Genomic DNA, 21,876 nt, shown 5'->3' with positions numbered 1-21,876 from the left:
GGATGAAGTGGGGATTTTCCCGTGCGACCATTTCACGAGTGTCCCGTGTATATCAGGAACCCGGTAAAACAGCAACTCTCCGACACCGTTGCGGCTGGAAAAAGAATCTACAAGAACAGGATCAACGACGACTTAAGAGAATCGTTCAACGTGACAAATTGCTGCAGATTTCAATGCTGGGCCATCAGTAAGTGACAGCGTGCTAACCATTCAACGAAACGTCATCGATGTGGCCTTTCGGGGCCGAAGGCCCACTCATGTACCATTGATGACTGCAAAACACAAAGCTTTATGCCTCGCCTAGACCCTTCAACACAGACATTGGAATGCTGAAGACTGCAAACATGTTGCCTGGTCGGACGAGTCTCGTTTCAAATTGTATCGAGCCGATGGACGTGTACGGGTATGGAGACAACCTCATGAATCCATGGACCATGCATGTCAACAGGGAACTGTTCAGGCTGGTGGAAACTCTGTAATGGTGTGGGGCATGTGCAGTTGGAATGATACGCGACCCCTGATACGTCTAGATACGACTTTGACAAGTGGCACGTACTTAAGTATCCTGTCTGATCACCTGCACATCCATTCATGTCCATTGTACATTCCGATGGACATGGGCAATTGCAACAGAACAATGCGATACCCCTCAAGCCCAAACCTGCTACTGAGTGGCTCCAAGAACACTCTTCTGAGTTTAAATACTTCCGCTGGCCACCAAACTCCCCAGTCATGAACATTATTGAGCATATCTGGGACACCTTGCAACGTGCTGTTGAGAAGAGTTCTCCAGCCCCTCGTACTCTTACGGATTTATGGACAGCCCTGCAGTATTCATGGTGTCAGTTCCGTCCAGAACTACTTCAGACATTAGTCGAGTCCATGCCACGTTGTGTTGTGGCACTTCTGCGTGCTCGCTGGGGCCCTGCACGATATTCGGCAAGTGTACCAGCTTATTTGGCTCTTCAGTGTCTAAATGCTTTTCCTTACAATATTTTAACATAGATAATTCTCTGTGAACTGGTGTGTCAAGCAGACAACTGGAGCTCCTTGCCTTGTTTTCTTGTGTGAATCGAGATGTCGTCACTACGACCGCCTCACACCTCGTAAGTGATGAGGTATTTGTTGTGATGATGTATTTAGTATACTCGCAACATCTTGCAGATAATTTATCTTCGAAATTTGTGATTCTTCGTCCATGTGCGTGCCAGTCTTACTATGTTGTGATTAAAGAGGCTGGGCAAGCTCTGTTTTTACGAAAAACGGGTGCCTTCACTACTGCACAGGATTTTCTAATTTCTTGACTCAGTTTCTATATCATTTCAGCTGATTAACGGGTCCGAAGAAGAAACCTTTGTGTCACTTATGTGCATGGGAAACTTTAGGGCGTTTATAAACTTCTGTAATTGTGACATTAACTACTTGTTTCGTCATTTATGTTGTTTCTACTGTTGTTCATACAATAACTGAATGTATATTTGCAGAACGAAGTTTCGTTCTGCTGCGGAGAGCGCTGATAAGGAACTTCCTGGCAGATTAAAACCGTGGGCAGGACCAGGACTCGAATCTACAGATCATCCCCCAGGCTGTGGCTATGCCACGTCTCCGCAGTATCTTTTCTTCCAGGAGAAAGTTTACGCCAGATAACTTCTGTTAAGTTTGGAAGGTAGGTGATGAGGTACTGGTGGAAGTTGTGATGACAGCACCGTGAGTAGTGCTTGAGTAGCTGAGTTGTTAGGGCCCTTGCCCGCCGAAGGCAAAGGCCCCAGGGTCCAGTCCTGGTCCCGAACACAGCTTTAATCTGCCAGCAAATTCGAATAAACGTTGTTCTGTAAATTGAAGTAGATTTCGTGGATTTTGTTTCAAGCATTAAATTTCCTTTCTCCGAATGCTTTTGTCCCGACGTGCACTATAAGCAATGTGTGTGTTGAATGCGTGCACTTATCTAAATGTAATTTGAATCTGAATCTAGAGCGTGAGAACAGTACGATCGTATTTTCACTTCCTTTTATCTAGCTAATCTCTACTGAGATGCATATATCTTGATCTTGTTCATCACATGCCTCGTTGTCCGCAGATTGATCCTTTGTGTTGAAATGGACATTTTGTTTCAAAATTAAGTCACCATTTTGGTAGGAAAACCAGAAATTTTATTGGGATTCTCGCGTAAATAGTTCATACAGATAATCACCAGACTGAGCGATACAAAACCTTAGAATCCACGTGGTCTGGACCAAGCTAGTCCATTTCACGATCACTTGTTACAAGATGTGCTATTTCCTTTCACCTTTCCGGTGTGAAGCAGCCTACGAACAACATTACACGTAGATGACAAATTTTCCGCTTATACCCCACAATGCTGTTGGGGTCTTTCAAACGTGATATACAGAATACTAGAAAATATAGACGGTTTGTTTCCATGCAGTCAGAATCGTGTGGTTTTGGTTAACGAATAGTAAAGGAATTCCTTTGCGAGTCATTGTCTTGTGTTTGTATGTTTTGATTGGGTTTTACTGATTAATCTTTGGCGTATGAAATTGTTTTCCGTTGCGCCTAAACATTTCAGTGTTAGATGCGATATTCAACCTCATTCCCAACCGGTATGCAATCTTAGTCCCATGTAACATGAAATCTAAGTCAGATGTAATACAAAATATCTGATGTGCTTGAGTATGAGAAGTCAGTCTCTCCCCCGTACACGACTGCGCCATTAGCAAAACAGTTTCACACGATCAGACAGATCTTTATCTGCATGGAGAAGAGAGCGCTTGTATCCTAAGGAACTCCTGGTGTTACCTTTATCTCTAATAAACACGCAACGTCAAGAATAGCCTGCCGGGTTTTATCACGAAAAAATCTTCTAGCCAGTCACATATTTGAGAATCCATTCCGTATCCTCGGACGTTTGCTAGCTGTCTTCAGGATGGTATTGTGATGAACTCTTTCCGGAAATGTAATACTATAGAATCTGCCTGTTGGCCACGATCCATGCTTCGCAGGATACCCTGCGTCAAAAGCATGAGCTGTGTTTCGCAAAAGCGATGGTCACTAAATTAATGTTGATTTATGGTCAGAAGATTTTATCTCTGTAGGATATCCATGCACCACATCGACATTGAGGGTACTGACCTATAATGTTACGCATCTGTTGTTTTGCCCCTCTTATGTATGGTACTAGCCCGTGCTTTTCCCAATCGTGTAGAACAGTTCGCTGCGCGAGATGTTTAGAAAAAAAAATGCGGGCTAATGAAGGCGCTAATAGCACAGCGCACTTTCTATGAAACCGTACTGGATGCATTCTTCTTCGTATTTCGAATTCAAACCGTAATTGGTCGGGAGCAGTTCTCGTTCTCTATTTTTGCATATCTTCTGCAAATCCTCTTGAACCTTAGAATATGTTGTTAATTTCAGATCTTGTTTTATATGCCTGATGTACTGAAGCCATGGCGTCTTTCGTGCATTCAAAAAATGTTAAAATGTGTGTGAAATCTTATGGGACTTAACTGCTAAGGTCAACAGTCCCTAAGCTTACACACTACTTAACCCAAATTATCCTAAGGACAAACACACACGCCCATGCCCGAGGGAGGACTCGAACCTCTGCCGGGACCAGCCGTACAGTTTATGACTGCAGCGCCTCAGGCCGCTCGGCTAATCCCGCGCGGCTATCGTGCATTCTTCCCAAGCATTTCTCTCCTATTGAATCCACAATTAACTGGCAATGTCTGTATAGGGGTCCAACTCGTCGGTTCCTTTGTTCCTTGATAGGCCCCCTATCTCCTACTTTGATGATGACTTCTTCGTTGATCGTTCTGTCTCTCCATAAATCTTAATGATTCTTCTCGACCATCATGTCTCAAAAGCTTGTAGTCTTTTCAGTTCTGGCTCCCCTCTGAGCCATTTAGGCTACCGCCCCATACAAAGATTTTACATACCGTTTTCTCTTGTTGACACGATTACTTTTCGATGTTAGTTGCTTCTTCTTCATGTTGAATGCTATTTTACCTTGTGCAGTTCTGCATATAATTTCCTGGTATGATCTACCAGCCTCTGTTATTCTACCAACTAGGTTCTTTAAGCTGGTGACTTGCTTTAGATATTCTTCATCAACACGTAGGTACTCTAAGTGATCAAAAGTATCCAGAAACCCCCCAAAACATACGTTTTCCATATTAGGTGCATTGTACTGCCACCTACTACCAGGTACTCCATATCAGCGACCTCAGTTGTCATTGGATATCATGAGAGAGCAGAATGGGGCGCTCCGCGGAACTCACGGACTTCGATCATGGTCAGGTGATTGGTTGTCACTTGTGTCATACGTCTGTAGGTGAGATTTCCGCACTCCTAAACACCCCTAGGTCTACTGTTTCCTATGTGATAGTGAAGTGGAAACGTGAAGGGACACGTACAGCGCAAAAGCGTACGGGCCGACCTCGTCTGTTGACTGACAGAGACCGCCGACATTTAAAGAGTGTCGTAATGTTTAATACGCAGATATCTATCCAGACCATCACACAGGAATTCCAAACTGAATCAGGATCCACTGCAAGTACTATGACAATTAGGCGGCAGATGAGAAAACTTGGATTTTATGGTCTAGCGGCTACTCATAAGCCACACATCACGCCGGTAAATGCCAAACGACGCCTCGCTTGCTATAAGGGGCGTAAACATTGGACGATTTAAAAGGGGAAAAGCGTTGTGTGGAGTGACGAATCACGGTACACAAAGTGGCAATCCGATGGCAAGGTGTGGGTATGGCGAATGCCCGGTAAACATCAGCCAGCGTGTGTAGTGCCAACAGTAAAATTCGGAGGCGGAGGTGTTTGGTGTGGTCGTGTTCTTCATGGAGGGGACTTGCATCCCTTGCTGTTTTTCGTGGCGCTATCACAGCACATGCCTACATTGATGTTTCAAGCACCTTCTCGCTTTCCACTGTAGAAGAGCAACTCGGGGATGGCGACTGCATCTTTCAACACGATCGAGCACCTGTTAATAATGCACTGCCTGTGGCGTAGTAGTTACACGACAATAACATCCCTGTAATGGACTGGCCTGCACTGAGTCCTGACCTGAATCCTACAGTACACATTTGGGATGTTTTGGAACGCAGACTTCGTGCCAGGCCTCACTGACCGACATCGATACCTCTTCTCAGTGCAGCAGTCCGTGAAGAATGGGCTGCCATTCCCCAAAAAACCTTCCAGCACCTGATTGAACGTATGCCCGCGAGTGTGGAAGCTGTTATCAAGGCTAAGGCTGGGCCAACACTATATTGAATTCCAGCATTACCGATGGAGGGCGCCACAAACTTGTAAGTCATTTTGAGCCAGGTGACCGGATACTTTTGATCACAAAGTGTATGCTGCTATTGAAACTTTACTACATACAAGGGATTCAGTTTATGGACGCATTAGAGTGGTTATTTTTAACATTGTTAAAGAGTACTGGTAGGCTTGCCGACATCGTTTTTATAGCCTGCGGTCCAGTTGAGCACGCAACTCGGACAGCTATGAGAAAGGAGCCTGCCGTGACCTTAATTATAGAGTCGTTTCCGGTACTCGCTCGTATCGGCTTACGAAAAATCCATAAAAATGTAAACTAGGCCAGCAGTTTGCCAACGAAAATGTTGTCCTGAATACCACTACAGCAGCGTGCTCTGGCTGTATCTGAGGCAGCGTCTCCACACTTTAATTCTATCCTCTTACACGGCCACATTATATTGTATATATATCGCCATGATTTCGGTTTACTGCAATGTTCCTAAACAAATTTCAAGAGGATTACGGGATGATGCCTTTGTTAAGGCCGTGGCCGACATTCTTCCTCATCATTGTCTATCTGAGCTTGAGATACGTGTCCTGGAGATCTGCTTCTAACACTTGTGTTTAGGTTTTGTCTTGTCGCAGGGACCATAAGGAGCTCAGAAGTGATGCAACCTTACAGATGAATGTTTAATTTTTGTTGTAGATCTGACTTTGTTCATTTCAGAAGAAGTGTATGACACATTACAGCAGAGGGTATTCATTGCCACGTAGTACATTATATATATCGGTTATGCCAGAAAAGTATGCACAAAACGTGTCCGTCATTAAGAGGCTGTACATAAGTTCAAAAAATGGTTCAAATGGCTCTGAGCACTATGGGACTCAACTTCTGAGGTCATTAGTCCCCTAGAACTTAGAACTAGTTAAACCTAACTAACCTAAGGACATCACAAACATCCATGCCCGAGGCAGGATTCGAACCTGCGACCGTAGCGGTCTTGCGGTTCCAGACTGCAGCGCCTTTAACCGCACGGCCACTTCGGCCGGCTGTACACAAGTTGCAGAAGATAGGAAATGTGGCAGATGGAGCCGAAAGTGGACCACCGAACGTGCTAACACCATAAAAGTATCGGTGTGCAAGCTGCAAAATCTTTGAATTTTCCCAAGTCTCTTCGGCGCCTATCTAGTATATATGGTCTCTCCCTTGGTAGCGCTCACACGACATTGCACAAGTCACCGAAAATATACTGTAGTGCAGAATTCGTGCTGTTCAAGAGTTGTCATCTGAAGACAATGGAAGAGCGGCAGACTGATAACCGAAAGGTCCTGGGTTCAATTCCCGGCCAATGACTGAGTTTGTGACTATTAAAATATGTGATGTAAATGACCGTATCTTTTGATTGCATTGACTTAGAAGCTTCGATTTTTTACTTCTCCAAGAGACCGTAGACCTTAATATGTGACATAATTTTCAACTTGATGTGTCCTCAAATTTCCGAGAAGAAAAGGTATTGAACAGTAGGGCAGACAGACAGACAGAAAGAGAGAGACGGCCAACAAAGTGACCTTATGAGGGTTCCGTTTTTACCGATTGATACGGAACCCTAAAAAGGAAAAGCATTGCGCCTGCTCGGATTGCTTCTACCAGCCAGTCACAGTACAACACAAATAGAGGCCACGAAAAAATCACTGTCGTAATATCTGATAGGTGGGTCAGAACTGGTGCTCGTTTGTTGAAGGAAATTCTAACAATCCAGTACTTGAAACTTCCTGGCAGATGCCATTCTGGAATCCAGTACTTGCTTTTCTATCATGCCTTTAACAACAACCAGAGTTGCGGATCTTGAAGTCTAAAGAAGCAAACCTAACGCGCAGGTTAGCTGGATATATTTTTATGAGATAGTCTTCAAAACGTGAAGAGTTCTTCATATAGGTAGGCAATAGCGAGAACAGCTTCCCTGAAAAAGATGAAGATGGTAATATAGAATATAAATTTAAGTGTTAAGAAGTCTTTCCTGAAAATACTAGCTCGGAGTTTAGCTTTATACGGAAGCGACACGTGAACAATAAAGAGCTTAGGCAAAAATTTGAGTACAAGCTTTTGAAATAGTGTGCTACAGAAGAATGTTGGAGACCAGATAGATAAACAGAGTTTCTCCTGAAACGCTCCTGGGTCTAATGGTCGAGAAAAGAACTTTATGGCACGACTTGATTAAAAGAAGGGATAGTATGGTAGGTTCAAAATGGTTCAAATGGCTCTGAGCACTATGGGACTTAACATCCGTGGTCATCAGTCCCCTAGAACTCAGAACTACTTAAACCTAACTAACCTAAGGACATCACACACATCCATGCCCGAGGCAGGATTCGAACCTGCGACCGTAGCAGTCACGCGGTTCCGGACTGAGCGCCTAGATATGGTAGGAAACATCCTGAAGGTTTAACTTAGTAATGGAGGAATGTGCGGAAGTTAAATATTGCAGAGGGAGAGGAAGACATGCCTATAGTAAGCACGATCAAGGGGATGCAGATTGTAATAGTAATCCAGAGGCGAAGAGGCTTCCACCAGATACACGAGTATGGAGAGATGAATGAAACCAGTCTTCGGACTAAAAGTGGGAGGGAAAGGCATGATTACAGTAAGCACGATCACGAGGAGGCAGGCTGTAATAGTTATCCAAAAACGAAGAGGCTTACACAGGATTCACGAGCATGTTCAGCTGAATCAAACCAGTCATCGGACTGAGAGTGGCAATAACAGACCTTAGTACACAATGTAAGGTGTACTGTACAATAAGAAATACATAACAACTTTTAACTGATTAATGTACTATGATTTCGAAGAATAAAGATTTATTCAGCGTTAGCAGTACTGTCACGTCGCCCCGTGATCGAAGTTATCTTGCTCCAGTACCGCAGCAGGATGCCTCTGGATTTTGTTTGAAAACTAGAAAAACAATTACGAATATATCAAAATAAATTATACAATCGGATACAATGCGATAAAATATCATTCTGTTAACACATTCCACGAAATAATAACTAATATCAAAAGCGAATTTATTAAAAATAGTAAAGCATTAACGTCGTCAAATTGTCACGATTTCCTCTGCCTGTTTTCCATCGTGCCTTTAATAACAGCCAGAGTTTTTAATATTGAAGTCTACCTCTAATACATAACAAGTAAATGTAACGCATAGGTCGACTGATTATCCTTATTAGCCAGTATGCAACGGGTATCTCTTCATCTCTGCAAACTGCCGCAGCCTATATTCATTTGAACCCGCTTAATGTATTCAACTCATTGTCTCCTTCTACAATTTTTACTTCCATACTTCACACCACTATCAAAATCACAGTACATTGATGCATTAGGATGCGTCCTATTAACAGATTCCTTCTTTTATTTCCACCATAAATCTACCCATCCAATGTTCAACATTCTTCTGTAGCACCACATTGCAAAAGCTCTCTTCCTCTTCTCGCCTCTCTTTTAGTTTCTCTTTTACTAATCTAATTGCATCACTTGCTTTAACTCGATTACACTGAATTCCGCCTGTTTTACCTCTGTTGATGCCCATCTTATAACATCTCTCCAAGACGCCATCCATTCCGCTCAACCGTTCTTCCAAACCCTTTGACGTCGCTGACAGAATTAGAACGTCATTGGCTAACCTTAATGTTTTTATTTCTTCTCCGTGAACTTTAATCCACTTTCTTCACTTCTTCTTGGTTCACGATTCATAGCTGTACCTATAGCAGGGGTCCAACTACTATTAGCACTTGATTTGAGCTTCAGTACGCTATCGCAGCCGCGCCCACTATCACGATTGCAGGAAATCCCATCCTTGACGCGGTGGCTGACGCAGAGACAGCTTCTTGGAAAACTGCGGACGTGGTATGGCACTCCTGTCTTCCCATCCGCTTCTAATCAGCCGGTGCTTGTGTGTTCCTGCCATACTGAAGACTGATTTTGGCAGGTGACAACATTTTCCTAAGAAACGACAGCTAGTATTCGGCACAGAATATTCACGTAGATCATTCTTAAGGGAGGTTTGTCTCTGTGTACAAGTTTAATTTCTGCCATATTGTTCGGGGATGATCTTTTGCATTTTCATCAACGTTACCAAAGAAATTCAAATGGCTCTGAGCACTATGGGACTTAACTTCTGAGGTCATCAGTGTCCTAGAACATAGAACTACTTAAACCTAACGATATCACAAACACCCATGCCCGAGGCAAAATTTGAACCTGCGACTGTAGAGCCTAGAACCGCTCGGCCACTCCGGCCGGCCAACGTTACCAGATGACGCAATATTTTCACTGTTCGCTCTGTACACCCACAAGATTCAGAGCGCCGTAGACAAAGGAGGTCAGTTTTATGCCGTGTTCCTTGACTTCCGTAAGGCTTTCGATACACTTCCGCAAGGTCGTTTAATGAACAAAATACGTCACCGAGAGTCGGACCAGATTTCTGAGTGCATTGAGGACTTCCTTATGGACAGAACTCGCCACGTCATTCTTAACGGAACAAAATGCTGTGCAAAAATGTAATGACCTGAAAAGAAACTTTTACAAACACTTGTACTTCCAATTATTGATTGGTGCACCGTCGTCCTCAGGAAGGCTCACGACGCCTGGAACTGGTTATGGATATCTGTGTTCGGTACATCTGTGATATTCGACTCTTTGATCGTATTTCTACATCTACACCTACACGCATACTCCGTAAGACATCGTATGGTACATGGCGGAGGGTGCCCTGTCCCACTACTAGAGCGAGGGAAAGACGACTGTTTATGTGCCTCGGTACGAGTCCTAATCTCTCTCATCTCATCTTCGTGATCCTTACGCGAAATGTGCGTTGACTACAATCTCAGCACTGCTTCTCGAAAAGAACGCCGCCTTCCCTCCAGTGATTCCCATTCGATTTCCGAAGTATCTGCGTAATACTTGCGTGTTGTTCGAACCTACCGGTAACAAATCTAACAGACCGCCTCTCACCTGCTTTGCTTCGATGCCTTCCTTTAATCTGACTTGATGCGGATCCCAAACACTCGAACAGCACTCAACACTGGGTCGCATTAGTGTCATACATGCGATCCTCTTTACAGACAAACCACACTTCCGTAAATTCTCAGCCGGCCGCTGTGGTCGAGCGGTTCTAGGCGCTTCAGTCCGGAACCACGCGGCTGCAACGGTCGCAGGTTCGAATCCTGCCTCAGGCATGGATGTGTGTGATGTCCTTGGGTTAGTTACGTTTAAGTAGTTCTAAGTGTATGGGACTAATGTCCTCCCATGTTAAGTCCCATAGTGCTTAGAATTATTTGAACCATGTGAATCTTAAATTATTCCAGTAAACCGAAATCGACCATCCGCCTTCCCCACTAAAATCCTTACATGCTGACTCCATTTCATGTTGCTTAGCTGCGTTACGTCTAGATATTTAATCGACGTTACTGTGTCGAGGATGGCCACTACTAATACTGTATTCGAATATTTTGGGCTTTTTTTCCCAATTCATCTACATTGAGTTACATTTTCCCACATTTAAAGCTACCTGCCATTCATCACACGAACTAGAAATTGTGTCTGAATCATCTTGTATTCTCCTACAGTCCCTCAACGACGACACCTTCCCACACACCACAGTATCATCAGCAAACAGCTGCAGACTGCTGGTTATCCTTTCCACCAGATCATTGTATATAGAAAATAAATGTGGTCCTATCCCATCGTTCAACCACTTTCTCGTAGTCCTTCTCAGCAGCAGGAAACTGACTCTGGAATAACCTCTCGCAGTATATTAGAGAACTGAATAACATCTGCAGCTTCAGAAGGCAGTTAATCACATATCTAATCAAGCAACAATAATGATCACCTTTGTCCCCGTACACACTCGTTACCCCTGTAGATCCTTCTTTCCACCCATATCGTCCTGATTTCCTGGTATTCACTGATACAGTCTCCTTAAATTTCCTCTCCGTGGAACTCGCTCTATCAGAAAACATCTACGTGTCCTGTACACCTATAAATTCTTTTTATATCTGCCACTACCATTATCGTTATTATTGTCATTATTATTATTATTATTATTATTATTAGTGGCAGCAGTAGCAGTAGCAGAAGGTCTGTCAGTATTAATTTTATTAGTTCATAATCAGTATTATTTACTACCATTGTCTCTATAGACACTCAAATCATTTTCATACTATTCGGCGTATTAAAATTGTCATTTCTTAGGTAGCTATGATGTACAAAAAAAGTACTATATATGAGAAACCGTGGTCCGATGTAAGAGAGGGCCTGATTGCCCGAACAGACCAACTTAAATGAATAAATAAAAAAAACTGACAGTTGTAAATGTAAATAGTATCCTTACTACTTACAATTTATCTTAATGATCTAGTGGGTAACACTGTACGCCCCTTGATGCTCTTCACGGACGATGATGTCGATAGGCTGGTTGCAACGCGTGAAAACCGTAGTGAAAAACTGGAAGGCGTGCAGAGACGATTTGTGCAAGGACTGGCAGTCGAGCGTGATATCTGTCAGCAAACTGTTAAATATAGACATAAAAGTTTTCCGAGTATCGTACTGGAGGAACCAACGTTTCGGCCACAGTTACAGTGGCCTTCTTCCGGCCCTACTGATATATATATTTTTTTTACCTTATGACGCGGTACGATACTCAGAAAACTTTAATGCCAACTGACTCCGGCCGCAGAAGCCTACGCAAATATACAAATCTGTTACAGAGTTTTGCGCTACAATATAAAACTCCGCTCTGAGCCGTAGTGATAAAGTCTATATGGGCTAGTACTGCATTTCCCTCTTATTAATACCCAGAATTACCTCAGGGAGTATGTGTACTGGCATATAATGTAAGAATGCCAAGACCCCTAAAGAGAATTCTGCAAGCATGAGTGAAATGGCATCGGACACTTATTCTGGAGGTGGGTAGTTCAAACCCCCATCCTGCTATCGACTGAATGCCAGGATGATATCTTTAAAAAGTTATCGGCTGATTTCTGTGGTGTCGTCCGAAGAACGAGGCCCCATGTCAAAGATGGTACATCACGACGGAACGACAAGCGAGGGCAGTCGCTACCAGACGCAGCAACAAATGGGAGATGGCGCAGACGCGCCTTCAAGAGGTTCCAGACGCCAACGTCGCCGGAACATTACTTACGTGAGAGTGCAGTGCCACTCAGCCCTGTCTGCAGTCATCGTCCTAGTCAGATCCTGCAGCGCGAGTAGTATTAAAAGTCATAACTGTATCGAAATTTACAGTAGACATGGAATACACTACTGGCCATTAAAATTGATACACCACGAAGATGACGAGCTACAGACGCGAAATTTAACCAACAGGAAGAAGATCTGTGATATGCAAATGATTAGCTTTTCACAGCATTCACACAAGGTTGGCGCCGGTGGCGACACCTACAACGTGCTGACATGAGGAAAGTTTCCAACCGATTTCTCATACACAAGCAGCAGTTGACCGGCGTTGTCTGGTGAAACGTTGTGTGATGCCTCGTGTAAGGAGGAGAAATGCGTACTATCACGCGTTTCCGACTTTGATAAAAGTCGGATTGTAGCCTATCGCAATTGCGGTTTATCGTATCGCGACATTGCTGCTCGCGTTGGTCGAGATCCAACGACTCTTAGCAGAATATGGAATCGGTGGGTTCAGGTGGGTAATACGGAACGCAGTGTTGGATCCTAACGACTTCGTAACACTAGCAGTCGAGATGACTAGGCATCTTATCCGCATGGCTGTAACGGATCGTGCAGCCACGTCTCGATCCCTGAGTCAGCACATGGGGACGTTTGCAAGACAACAACCATCTGCACGAACAGTTCGACGACGTTTGCAGCAGCATTGACTATCAGCTCGGAGACCATGGCTGCGTTTAATCTTCACGCTGCATCACAGACAGGAGCGCCTGCGATGGTGTACTCAACGACGAACCTGGGTGCACGAATGGCAAAACGTCATTTTTTCGGATGAATCCAGGTTCTGTTTACAGCATCATCATGGACGCATCCGTGTTTGGCGACATCGCGGTGAACGCATATTGGAAGCGTGTATTCGTCATCGCCATACTGGCGTATCCCACGGCGTGATGGTACGGGATGCCGTTGGTTACACGTCTCGGTCACCTCTTGTTCGCATTGACGACACTCTGAACAGTGGACGTTACATTTCAGATGTGTTACGACCCGTGGCTCTACCCTTCATTCGATCCCTGTGAAACCCTACATTTCAGCGGGATAATGCACGACCGCATGTTGCAGGTCCTGTACGGTCCTTTCTGCATACAGAAAATGTTCGACTGCTGCCCTGGCCAGCACATTCTCCAGATCTCTCACCAATTGAAAATGTCTGGTCAATGGTGGCCGAGAAACTGGCTCGTCACAATACACCAGTCACTGCTCTTGATGAACTGTGGTATCGTGCTGAAGCTGTCATGGGCAGCTGTACCTCTATACGCCATCCAAGCTCTGTTTGACTCAATGCCCAGACGTATCAAGGCCTTTATTACGACCAGAGGTGGTTGTTCTGGGCACTGATTTCTCAGGCTCTATGCACCCAAATTGCGTGAAAATGTAATCACATGTCAGTTCTAGTATAATATATTTGTCCAATGAATACCCGTTCATCATCTGCATTTCTTCCTGGCGTCGCAATTTTAATGGCCAGTAGTGTATTTCCAAGTTAAGTATTTCAGAGTTTTCAAGTTTTAATAACGTGATCTAATACGAGGAGCGTTCAATAAGTAATGCAAGCAGGTTGGTTTTATTCAGGATTCCAATACACCACATTATTCTTCACGCTTTTTCACTACAAAAACCTATTTTCAGCATAATCCTCGTTCAAAGCGACGGCCTTACTGAGCCCACCTTACTGGGTGGGTGTCTATGCCTGGACGGTACCACTTTACTGGTCGACGTCGGAGCGAATGTCTTGCTGCATCCGTAACCTGCCCCATCGTCCACGTACTGTGTCTTGCGGAGTACATCCTTCGTTGAAACAAACAGATGGATGTCGGAATGTGCGAGATCCTGATTGTAGGGCGGACGTGGGAGTCGAGTGCCCACACTTGTATGAAACCTTGCGTTGTCATAGAGAAGGAGAATTTCGTTTGCATTTTTGTGGCGGCTAACACACTGAAGTAGTTTCTTCAGTTTTCTGAGGGTAACACAATACACTTCAGAGTTGATTATTGCACCATGAGGGAAGACATAAAAAAGAATAACCCCTGATTGTAGGGCGGACGTGGGAGTCGAGTGCCCACACTTGTATGAAGCCTTGCGTTGTCATAGGAGAATTTCGTTTGCATTTTTGTGGCGGCTAACACGCTGAAGTAGTTTCTTCAGTTTTCTGAGGGTAACACAATACACTTCAGAGTTGATTATTGCACCATGAGGGAAGACATAAAAAAGAATAACCCCTTCACAGTCCCAGAATACCGCCTGAGAGTGCGGCTTTGAACTTGTTCTTCGGAGGAAAGGTGGTGTGGCGCCGCTCCATGGGTTGAAATTTTGTCATTTTTTTTCCGCTTCGAAGCGATGAAGCCAAGTTTCATCGCCTGTGACGATGTTCGACAAAAACGTGTCGCAATCAACTTTGTAACACGCAAGAAATTCCGCAGAGATGGTCCTTCGTTGCTCTTTATGGTCTTCTGTCAGGCGGCGAGGAACCTTTGAGTACCCCAACAGGTGGACGAGTGTGTCGGCACTACCAACAGAGACGTCCAGTTGTACAGTGAGGCCTTTTACTGTGATCTGTCGTTCACTTCGAATGAGAGTGTCCGCACGTTCCAACATTGCAGGAGTCACAATTGTGTGCGTCCGGTACTCGGGAGACTGGACAGGTTTGTGCGACCTCGTTGTGATGATGACAGATGCCTCGCCCAAAGACTGACCGTGCTTTTGTTCACTGGCAGGTCTACAAGCGGCTACGAGAATCTGCGATGCTCTGGTTTTCCGCCAAAAGAAACTCAATAACAGCTTTCTGCTTGGAACACATCTCCGACACAGAAGCCATTTTGAAGGCTACGTACAGCACCTCCATCTATCACAACTTCATGAAACTATAGGACCTAAAGCGGGAATATTCCACGATGTCCCACAACAAATTTATCACTTTCTTTCAAAAGAAACTGGCCGAGAAAAAGAAGTGTTGCATTACTTATTGAACGACCTTTTTATTTTGTGTGTGTTGTAGTATCTGCTCGACCTCCTCCAGAAGTAAATCTAGGCTACAAAGCCGAAGCGAATGCCTCAAGTGTACTTTTCCTCTAATGACATAGTTATCTAAGGGACATTAAACCCTAATCTCCTTGCCTTAAATCCCTCAAGATGCTATGTTATAGACTTTACGAAAAGTTCTTACATCATGACTGTCTAAAATTAATACTTTGTAAGTGGCGTGAATAAAAGGACGCTATGTGCAAGAAGCATGAAGCGCCCTTTGAATGTATCCTGATAGCTAAAAGAGCCACGCGCACTTTGAATAAGAAAATGCTACTTGACACTGAAATCAATATAAAAGATAGGGTCGCCACCAACTCTAGCCACACGACAAAAAAAGGTAGCACTGAGTCGGAAAATTACTTAATTTATTAATAATAAAAACTCACAAAAGAACATTCATTGTAAAGTCATTGATAAAGAATGGGATGAAGTTATTAATATGATCCAGGCATTCTTCCCGTGAATCAAATATTGAGTAAAGTAAATAGGACGTGAACACCATGCGTAAGTGCAGCCTGCAGCAAGATTCGTGAAAACACAATCTCTTCCAGAGCATTTGCTTCAGATAAAAAAAGGGACACTAATCACTACACCTGTGCACATGGAAACGCTATCGGTGGGCCAACAAGGAAAACTACAAGGTAAATGGCGAAGGTAACGGCGACGTAACATCGGTACACAAGATAAGATTGAAGGCAAAATTATTTATTCCTTAAAACATTGATGTAGTGCATCTATAGCCTGCTGTTGCATGCTAACTATGTACAATTGCTTGTGAAATACGACACGTTTCATAACAGACTCGCGGGCCCACTCGGTCCGCGGAGACAATTTCTATGGACTGTGGCCAAATTTTAATCACATGAGACAAAGAAAATTCACAAATACACAAAAATTACCAAGATCCGGAAAAGATTAGAAGCATACACACACAATTGTAGGCACATAAACATTCACACTGAACCGAGGGCAATTCAACATATGCAACTCCTTTGTGCTGCGTTCCTCTCACGGATCAAAGTCAAGACTGCATTGGAAATCAAACTGAAATTCTACAAAAGCCTTGCATTCCCTGCTGCAACCCAGCAAGTAAATCTTTATAAGACGAAATTCGAGATCAAAAGCTAAAAGCTCCCCTCTCTATGCGACAACGCGCCACGCGGTCAGTCCAACTCACCCTTCTTCGACTGGAGCACAGCTGTGTACGCTTCCCGTACCGGCGGCAGACTGCCTCCCGCTTCTCCAGCCTCTTCCACGCTCCGCGTGGACCGGAAAACCCCAGGATGCCATTTCCGCCACCAACCTAACGCAGGTGGATTTCTCCCAAGTAGCGGAAACCTCTTTGCCGACTTGACCACTACGAGAGTTGGCAATGAAAGGTGGCTACAGGACCCTTTCAACTTTTATAAACTCTACATTGCGCAAGAAGATATTGCCATAAGACAGTATCGCGTGAAAGTATGCAGATAACGCTAACAGCGCTATCCACCTGCCAATACAGTGGGAGTGATTTGCAGCTCCAAAACTACTAGAACTGAGTTGTTTGGTTAACTTATCCACTTGCTGATTCACCGCAGTTTGATGCCTCGGAATTTTACATACGGAGTTTCATTTAGTGTATGACCATTTGTCTACTACAGAAGTTTTAAGTAATTTTTATTTCCTTGGGATTTTGTAAGATTAAGGTTGAGCTGGTTGGCCTGAATCCACTGTAAGCCTGTTCCACTACTCTCCTGGCTGAGCTTGGTATGAATGTGGTTGGGCCCGTTATTTCCTTGAGACTGCTGTCCATTATACACTCCTGGAAATTGAAATAAGAACACCGTGAATTCATTGTCCCAGGAAGGGGAAACTTTACTGACACATTCCTGGGGTCAGATACATCACATGATCACACTGACAGAACCACAGGCACATAGACACAGGCAACAGAGCATGCACAATGTCGGCACTAGTACAGTGTATATCCACCTTTCGCAGCAATGCAGGCTGCTATTATCCCATGGAGACGATCGTAGAGATGCTGGATGTAGTCCTGTGGAACGGCTTGCCATGCCATTTCCACCTGGCGCCTCAGTTGGACCAGCGTTCGTGCTGGACGTGCAGACCGCGTGAGACGACGCTTCATCCAGTCCCAAACATGCTCAATGGGGGACAGATCCGGAGATCTTGCTGGCCAGGGTAGTTGACTTACACCTTCTAGAGCACGTTGGGTGGCACGGGATAATTGCGGACGTGCATTGTCCTGTTGGAACAGCAAGTTCCCTTGCCGGTCTAGGAATGGTAGAACGATGGGTTCGATGACGGTTTGGATGTACCGTGCACTATTCAGTGTCCCCTCGACGAATACCAGTGGTGTAGGGCCAGTGTAGGAGATCGCTCCCCACACCATGATGCCGGGTGTTGGCCCTGTGTGCCTCGGTCGTATGCAGTCCTGATTGTGGCGCTCACCTGCACGGCGCCAAACACGCATACGACCATCATTGGCACCAAGGCAGAAGCGACTCTCATCGCTGAAGACGACACGTCTCCATTCGTCCCTCCATTCACGCCTGTCGCGACACCACTGGAGGCGGGCTGCACGATGTTGGGGCGTGAGCGGAAGACGGCCTAACGGTGTGCGGGACCGTAGCCCAGCTTCATGGAGACGGTTGCGAATGGTCCTCGCCGATAACCCAGGAGCAACAGTGTCTCTAATTTGCTGGGAAGTGGCGGTGCGGTCCCCTACGGCACTGCGTAGGATCCTACGGTCTTGGCGTGCATCCGTGCGTCGCTGCGGTCCGGTCCCAGGTCGACGGGCACGTGCACCTTCCGCCGACCACTGGCGACAACATCGATGTACTGTGGAGACCTCACGCCCCACGTGTTGAGCAATTCGGCGGTACGTCCACCCGGCCTCCCGCATGCCCACTATACGCCCTCGCTCAAAGTCCGTCAACTGCACATACGGTTCACGTCCACGCTGTCGCGGCATGCTACCAGTGTTAAAGACTGCGATGGAGCTCCGTATGCCACGGCAAACTGGCTGACACTGACGGCGGCGGTGCACAAATGCTGCGCAGCTAGCGCCATTCGACGGCCAACACCGCGGTTCCTGGTGTGTCCGCAATGCCGTGCGTGTGATCATTGCTTGTACAGCCCTCTCGCAGTGTCCGGAGCAAGTATGGTGGGTCTGACACACCGGTGTCAATGTGTTCTTTTTTCCATTTCCAGGAGTGTATTTCTGTTTACTTTGTTTTCAGTAACTGGTCTTTGACGCCAAGTACTTCTGGGAGTCTTTCTTGGTCCGTCCGTCCCCCACCCCCTTTCCGCCTCCACGTTGCACAGCAGTGAAAACGATTCCACCACTGAGACAAAACTATCAGTGCTGCTATCGTCATTGTTATTGCTTTTCGTTTCTTGGTATTACTTCTTCGTGTTCGGAGAGCAAAGTTTTTCATCCTAAAACTGGACTACGTCCAATGCTTTCCGTGCTTCCACACCCATAGTTTATTGGGGGTACATTTACTAGAGCAGGACAGGGCAAGCAATGTTCCTGCGGTATCGGCCGTTATCCGAGCGGCCGCAATTTCAAATAAGCACGCCGCCAGTTATGCTGCCGCGTTTCGTACAGACGCCACTGCCCCACGAGGCAACACCGACTCAAAGGAAGGCCTCGGCACTTGTTGGTGACGTCACGTCAGCTAGGCACGGCGAACGCCAGGTCTGTTGCAGGCAGAAACGCCTGGGCGTGCTTTATCACTATAAATCGCTTATTTTTGGACAAAATGTTTGGTATTGTTTTGGATTCTGCAGTTTTATTTAGATGAAAGATTTTCTTACTATCGTAAAGCTACAAATGAAGATCATAATTCTGTATTACTGAATCCTGTCGAAACAAACATAGATCAATATGAGAAGATGCTTTGCCCCATTGCAAGCTTCTGAAATTTTACATTCAAGTAACTATATTTACTTGATCCATTTTGTTATCGAAACTTACCCCATCCCCCTTACAATGGACTCGTTTCTTTTATTTATTTATTTATTTATTTTAGTTTGACATCGTCACTGGAAATGTGAACTAATTTACATGTGTAAATGTCCAACTGTTGCCAGTCATTATATTACAGTCGTTTTCAACGAAAGGAATTCTAAACAGGAAACAAAATAGCTTCATACATCGAAAATACTGCTGAGCTTAGACTTTTATAAACATGCACATTAGAAAAGATAAATATTCCCCTCTTGCAACTGAAAGGAGAAACTTTATAAGATAAAGAAATTTTATTTGATAAAACAAGTATCTCTCTTTTGCCTCTTCTTCTATCCCCCACCTCCTCCCCCAACGTGTACAATCGCAAGATATTTCATTAACATTCGGTGCTCCTCACCCCATAGTCAACCAAGATACCTAAAGAAGAGCACCAATATGTTCACAGTTTCTTGTGAAACCAACCCAGTACAAACGTAACTTCCTCAGAATTACAAATAAGGTAAAGAAGCACGAATTCTGTTGCTGCTGGACCATGAAGTTGTTTTTGTGTGTCAATCCTTAAAACAGGTGGAAATTTAAGTTCAGGAGTACACTATTTGTTAAGAAGTGTAATGAATTGCACAATTAACTGATTGCAGAAATCTCTCTAACAATGTGTATTGGTCAACTACCGCCAATAGTTTCACATTTTCCTGTGTCAGAGAGGGAGACACCATCATTATGAGTATGCCTGCAACAGACCTGGCGTTCGCCGTGCCTAGCTGACGTGACGTCACGAACAAGCGCCGAGGCCTTCCTTTGAGACGGTGTTGCACGAGGGCGCTGCCACGAACGATTACGCCGCTGCCAATAAGATGCTAGCGTCCCCTCACCGGAGCTACAGCGGCGGTTGAACTTAAATCGAACATTCCTGTATTGATCCTATTTTGTGTGTTTGCCGGTTGAATAACGTTTACAGACTTTCATAGTGGCCAGCGCTCGCCATCTTCTGAATTGACACTTTATTGAAGAGTAACAGATTCACGAATCATTGTGTCTGTATATGTTTCAAAATTCAAAGCTACTGTTAGCAACTGATGCTGTAAGCACCGCAACAAAGTTATGTATTATTTTTACTATTAGATATTAGATGTAGAACAAATTAATATTTGAATTCTGTGTTCATGAACGGCATCTGTTCCTCGCTCCTGTACCTACTAAAAAACTTCACATAAGAGTTCTATATCCTGATATTCGCCACAGTCACAATATTTATCTAGACGATCTCACTTGTGCAGGTTTTGCTTCACTGGTGCTACGCCCTTTCTGATAGGGTTCAGCCTCGTTCAAGTCTTTCATCTCAACCTCTTGCCGCTGGATATCACCCTTAGGGGAGGGTAGGCGTTGGGAGGCTTGGTAAGTTCTTTGTTCAGGAATCTCTTGCGGGATTTGTCTTCCAGGCCCACAATAAGCGCCAAATAAGGCGTGAAGTCTTCCGAAGGAATGCTTGAGCTTCTTAGTGTGTTCGTGAGCAGCTATTCGTGAATTGGGGGTGTGTAAATCCGCCCGCTTTTGTCAGATACAAAGGATGGACAAATATACGGAAATGACAAAAACACAACACATTATCATGACTAATACAGTCTACGAAAACCGTTAGCGTTCGAAACAGCTTCCCATGCCTCTCTGAGTAGATAAATAAATGACCTGTACAGATTTCGAGGGAATATCATTTCACTTTTCCTGCAAAATAGCGGCAAGTTATCGATGATGGAGATGGATAGCAATCACGCACTCTTTTCCCCAAAGTAAACCCCAAAGGCTCCGTTACATTGAGGTCTGGTGACTGTGGTGCCAGGCAGAGATGAGATACTTCATCCTTATGCTCACAAAATCGTCCTGAATGACCTGGGTTGTGTGGACGAGAGCTCTATACAATGGGACGGACCTAATCAGCCAAAATGGTCACATCGTCCTAGGCGGTGATGTGATCTTACAGAGTAACAATTGTGTCCTTGGAGTACCACGATATGGCTGCCCAAATCATCACCATACCGTCGCCATATTTTACTCTGTGTATGTAAATTCGTCCAGAAGTTGGAAACACTATGAAACAAGATTCATCCGACAAAATGATAACCTTATATTGCTCCATAGTCCAGGTCTTATATAAATGACCTAGTAGATAGTGTCGAAAGTTCCATGCGGCTTTTCGCGGATGATGCTGTAGTATACAGAGAAGTTGCAGCATTAGAAAATTGCAGCGAAATGCAGGAAAATCTGCAGCGGATAGGCAGGGAGTGGCAACTGACCCTTAACATAGACAAATGTAATGTACTGTGAATACATAGAAAGAAGGACCCTTTACTGTATGATTATATGAT

The sequence above is a fragment of the Schistocerca nitens genome, chromosome 3 (assembly GCF_023898315.1).
Source record: "Schistocerca nitens isolate TAMUIC-IGC-003100 chromosome 3, iqSchNite1.1, whole genome shotgun sequence".
Lineage (NCBI taxonomy): Eukaryota > Metazoa > Arthropoda > Insecta > Orthoptera > Acrididae > Schistocerca > Schistocerca nitens.
This window is presented reverse-complemented; position numbering follows the sequence as displayed.